Source organism: Hordeum vulgare, chromosome 4H (assembly GCF_904849725.1).
Source record: "Hordeum vulgare subsp. vulgare chromosome 4H, MorexV3_pseudomolecules_assembly, whole genome shotgun sequence".
NCBI lineage: Eukaryota > Viridiplantae > Streptophyta > Magnoliopsida > Poales > Poaceae > Hordeum > Hordeum vulgare.
Genome location: NC_058521.1, coordinates 384,054,590 through 384,060,784, shown reverse-complemented (window position 1 = coordinate 384,060,784; position 6,195 = coordinate 384,054,590).

Genomic DNA, 6,195 nt, shown 5'->3' with positions numbered 1-6,195 from the left:
TCCGAGTAAGGTAGGTGTTGCATATGGGATTAAAGGAGACTTTGTAATTAATGCTATGGTTGGGTTTTACCTTAATGATCTTTAGTACTTGCGGATGCTTGCTAGAGTTCCAATCATAAGAACATGTGATCCCATGCATAAAGTATGTTAGCATATACCTCTCCCTCATGATAAGTATCACACATGTCATATTCAATTTCCTACGGACAATCTTTCTCTCTGTTTTACAAAAATATCTCTACTAAAACAAACTAACTTTTATTATCTCACAAAGTAAGTCTAGTTGTATTCTTGAAAACCTATCCAATTACACCTGCAAACTAGTTTTATTTTTGTTCTAGATAAAAGCGAGTGTTAGTGCGTGTAGAGCTGTATCGGTGGTCAGTACAACTTCAAAAGAATATAAATTCTATGTTTAGCTCCTTGCTAACCCACAAGTATAGGGGATCGTTTGTAGCCCCTCTCGATAAATAAGAGTGTCATTCCCAACGAGGAGCTGAAGGTAGAACAAATATCCCCTCAAGTTCTATCAACCACCGATATAACTATACGCACATTTAACATTTCCTTTACCTAAAACAAGAATAAAACTAGAAGTACTTTGCGAGAATAAAACTATAAATAAGTTACAAGATAATAAATATAGTAGTGTAGTAGAAAGCTTTTTGTAACACAAGATAAGGATTTGTCCCTAGGCGATTGATACGTCTCCAACGTACCTATAATTTTTGATGGTTTCATGCTATTATCTTGTCAAACTTTGGATGTTTTACATGACTTTTATATATTTTCTGGGACTAACTTACTAACTCAGTGCCAAGTGCCAGTTCCTGTTTTTTTCCATGTTTTTGACCCCTATTAGAGGAGATTTTGAAACGGAGTGCAAACGGAAGAAAATCCGCGAAAAGATTTTTTTCGTAACGGAAGAAGATCGGGAAGTAGGGGAGCCTCAGGGGCCGCACAAGCCCCCACCCTGCGGCCAGGGGGGTAGGCCGCGGCCCACAGGCTTGTGGGCCCCTTGGGTGCCTCTGCCCTAGGGGTTGCGCCTATATATTCCCTCAAAATCCCAAAAAAATTAGGAGATCATCGAAATCACTTTTCCGCCGCCGCAAGCTTCTGTCTCCACAAGATAACATCTGGGGCACGTTCTGGTGCCCTGCCGGAGGGGGGATTCGGATATGGAGGGCTTCTTCATCAACACCATGACCTCTCCGATGATGCATGAGTAGTTCACCATAGACCTACGGGTCCATAGCTAGTAACTAGATGGTTTCTTCTCTCTCTTGGATCTTCAATACAAAGTTCTCCATGATCTTCATGGAGATCTATCCGATGTAATATTCTTTTGCGGTCCGATTAATTGTCGAGATCCGATGAATTGTGGATTTATGATCAGATTATCTATGAATCTTATTTGAGTTTCTTCTGTTCTCTCTTATGCATGATTTCATATCCATGTAATTCTCTTCGAGTTGTGGGTTTTGTTTGGCAACTAGATCTATGATTCTTGCAATGGGAGAAGTTCTTGGTTTTGGGTCCATACCGTGCGGTGACCTCACCCAGTGACAGAAGGGGTAGCGAGGCACGCATCGTGTTGTTGCCATCAAGGGTAAAAAGATGGGGTTTTCATCATTGGTTTGAAATTATCCCTCTACATCTTGTCATCTTGCTTAAGGCGTTACTCTGTTCGTCATGAACTCAATACACTAGATGCATGTTGGACAACGGTCGATGTGTGGAGTAATTGTAGTAGATGCAGAAAGTATCGGTCTACTTGTCTCGGACGTGATGCCTATATGTATGATCATTGCCTTAGATATCGTCATGACTTTGCGCGGTTCTATCAATTGCTGGACAGTAATTTGTTCACCCACCGTGATATTTGCTATTTTGAGAGAAGCCTCTAGTGAACACTATGGCCCCCAGGGTCTACGCCACACCATATTTCCAGCATTTCACTTTTTACTTCGTTGCACTTTCCGCTTTCAGATCTCACTTTGCAAACAATCTTGAAGGGATTGACAACCCCTTTGAAGCGTTGGGTGCAAGCTTGTTTGTGTTTGCGCAGGTGCTCTGTACTTGACGAGACCCTCCTTTTGGATCGATACCTTGGTTCTCAAACTGAGGGAAATACTTACTGCTCCTGTGCTGCATCACCTTTCATCTTCAAGGGAAAAAAACCAACGCAAGCCCAGTCTCCGTCAACGTGTCAATTTCTGGCGCTGTTGTTTGAGAAGTAGCAGAAGGATTTCTGGTGCCGTTGCGGGGAGGAAGATCAAGTCAAGAACTCATCCAAGTAGGTGTCGCAAACTCATCTCTTGCATTTACTTTGTTTGCCAGTTGCCTCTCGTTTTCCTCTCCCAAATTCACCAATTTGCCTTTTTCGTTTGCCTTTTTTGTTCGCCTTTTTGCTTGCCCTTTTCTCTCGCCTAATTTCTGTTCGTCTGTGTGGGATAGTCTGCCTGTCCTCATGGCTAGATCCACTACTTCGAACGATACTCCTGAGAGCGAAGTCCTCAGTTTCAAACAAATTGAAGAAGAAAACTTAAATGACGTTTGGTATAGGATTTGCAATGCTCAGAGTAGATCTACTCATAAGCAATCCACTACCGTCTTGCTTCGCAGTTTTTATGTGGGTGTTTCTCCTTGGAATAGGTATATTCTTGACACCATCGTAGGTGGAAATTTCTTGGGTAGCGATATCGTTGATTCTTACAGCGCTGTAATAAGTTTGGTAGGCTCACTCCCACTCATGGTTAATGGAACTACCTTAATTCTGGAACATGTGATGCGTAGGCTGGATGTCATTGAAAATAAAGTTGCTATGGTAGAACTCATTGAGAATTTGGATAAAACGATCCACAATCAAATCACTCCATACGGATCCAAGGTGGGAATGGCTTTGAAAAATTTAAAGGAGAAGGAACCCACAGTTAACGAAAAACTAGGTCATGATTCCGCTAGGATTGGCAAACTAGAGGATGTTATAACCAACTTGGGTTCCGCTTTTGCCGCTGTGCATAATACTCCAAATTTTGCCCACAATAAGGTCACCAAGTCTGCTTTTGTTCCCGAAAAAAGTGGTGAATCATCTAGCAAGAAAGATGAAAACCTTAAGATGATAAGTGATCATGCTACTTATGGTTTGAGCACCAAAGACGACGATACGTGATTCTATCGCTTGTATGCCTAGCTAAGGGCATTAAACAATAGCGCTTGTTGGGAGGCAACCCAATGAATTTATCTTTTTTTTCTTTCTGTTTTGTTGCGTCCACACCATCACAATTCTATTGAGATTGTGTTTTTTGTGTTTCTTTTTGTGTTTGAGCCAAGCAAAACCTTTGTGACTAGTCTTGCTAATGGTTGTTTGATCCTGCTGGAAAAAGATAGAAACTTTGCGCTCACGAGATGATTTTTCATTTTTATTCAGAAAGAGCTTTTGAGTTGATTCTTTCTGCTTCTGGTTGATATGCTTTTTTCCAAGGCCGTCATATTTTTCAGATTTTTTTGAGGCACCAAAAGTATACGAAGCATACAGATTGCTACAGACTGGTCTGTTTTTGATAGATTCTGTTTTTGTTGAGTTGGTTGCTTGTTTTGATGAAACTATGGTTAGTATCGGGGGGGGGGGGAGGTACTAGCCATGAAAAAGTGAGAATACAGTAGCCCAACACCAATATAGATGGAATTCAAGTTTGCTACAGTACCAAAAGAAGTGGTAGTTTGTTTTCTTGTGCTAATGTTATCACAAGTTTCTGTTTAAGTTTTGTGTTGTGAAGTTTTCAAGTTTTGGGTGATGTTCTCATGGATGATGACATAAGGAGTGGAAAGAGCTCAAGCTTGGGTATGCCCAAGGCATCCCAAGCCAAATTCAAGGACACCAAAAAGCCTAAGCTTGGGGATGCCCCGGGAAGGCATCCCCTCTTTCGTCTTCAATCCATCGGTAACATTACTTGGAGCTATATTTTTATTCACCACATGATATGTGGTTTGCTTGGAGCGTCTTGTATCTTAGGAGTCTTTTCTTTTTGTTGTGTCATAATCATCCTTGCTGCACACCTTTTTGAGAGAGAGAGAGACATGCACTCATCGTGATTTTTGCTAGAATGCTCATAGTGCTTCACTTATATCGTTTGAGCTAGATACTTTTGCTCTAGTGCTTCACTTATATCTTTTAGAGAACGGCGGTGCGTGACTTAGTAGTTGGATTATGCTACGAAAGTAGTACCAAATGTGATATATACCCAAAGAGGATGCAAAAACCTCCATCTTCATGTGCATTGAGTAGAAAGAGAAGTTTTGATTCCTCTCAAATAGTTTTGAGACGTGGATTTGGTAATATTAAGAGCTATGTTAGTAGGGTGTTGTGAATCTATAAATACTTGTGTTGAAGTTAGTGATTCCCGTAGCATGCACGTATGGTAAACCGCTATGTTAGGAAGTCGGAGCATAATTGATCTATTGATTGTCATCCTTTGTGTTGAGGTCGGGATCGGGCGATGGTTTACACCTACCAACCCTTCCCCTCGGAGTATGTGTTTAGTATTTTGTTTCGATTACTAATAAAAACTTTCGCAACAAGTATGTGAGTTCTTCATGACTAATGTGAGTCCATGGTATAGATGCACTTTCACCTTCCACCATTGCTAGCCTCTCTAGTGCCGCGCAATTCTCGCCGGTACACAAACCCACCATATGCCTTCCTCAAAACAGCCACCATATCTACCTACTATGGCATTTTCATAGCCATTCCGAGATATATTGCCATACAAATCCCACCGTTCCATCTCATGACTTGTGCTGTCACTCACATATTGCCATAGCATGATCGTAAGATAGCTAGCGACATGTTTCAACGTCATACGCCATGCTAGATCGTTGCACATCCCGGTACACTCCCAGAGGCATTTCCTATGGAGTCATCATCATTGCAAGCTTTGAGCTGTGAGTAAATAAAAGTGTGATGATCATCATTATTAGAGCATTGTCCCATGTGAGGAAATAAAAAAAAGAGGCCTAAGAGCCCAAGAAAAAAAAAAGAAAATAAAAAAAGAGGCCTAAGAGCCCAAATGAAAAAAAGAGAGAAAAAGAGAGAAGGGACAATGCTACTATCTTTTTCCACACTTGTGCTTCATAATAGCACCAATGTTCTTCATGATTGAGAGCTTCTTGCTTTGTCACTTCCATACGGTAGTGGGAATCTTCATTATAAAACTTGGCTTGTATATTCCAATGATGGGCTTCCTCAAAAATTGCCCTAGGTCTTCGTTAGCAAGCAAGTTGGATGCACATCCACTAGTTTTCCTTTTGAGCTTTCACATACTTATAGCTCTAGTGCATCTCTTGTATGGCAATCCCTACTCATTCACGTTGATATCTATTACTGTGCATCTCCATAGCCTTTTGATATGCTGAGTCAATGTGACCATCTCCTCCTTTTTGTCTCACAACCACCACCACACTCTATTCCACTTATAGTGCTGTATCCATGGCTCACGCTCATGTATTGCGTGATAGTTATAAAAAGTTAGAGAAAGTAAGAGTGCGAAAACAATTGCTTGGCCAATACCGGGGTTGTGCATGATTTACATTAGTTGTGTGAGGATGATGGAGCATAGCCAGACTATACAATTTTGCAGGGATAACTTTCATTGGCCTTGTTATTTTGAAAGTTCATGATTACCTTGCTAGTTTGCTTGAAGTATTATTGTTTTCATGTCAATAGCAAACTATTGTTTTGAATCTTACGGATCTGAACATTCATGTCACGTGAAAGAAGTTGCAAAGGACAACTATGCTAGGTAGCATTCCACATAAAAAATTCATTCTTTATCACTTCCCTACTCGAGGACGAGCAAGAGTTAAGCTTGGGGATGCTTGATACATCTCCAACGTATCAATAATTTTTGATGGTTTCATGCTATTATCTTGTCAAACTTTGGATGATTTGCATGCCTTTTATATATTTTCTGGGACTAACTTATTAACTCAGTGCCAAGTGCCAGATCCTGTTTTTCCATGTTTTTGACCCCTTTCAGAGGAGATTTTGAAACGGAGTCCAAACGGAAGAAAATTCCCGAAAATATTTCTTTCAGAACGGAAGAAGGTCGAGAAGCTTGGGAGACAAGGAAGGGGAGCCTTAGGGGCCCCGCAAGCCCCCACCCGACGGGCAGGGGGGTAGGCCGCGGCCCACAG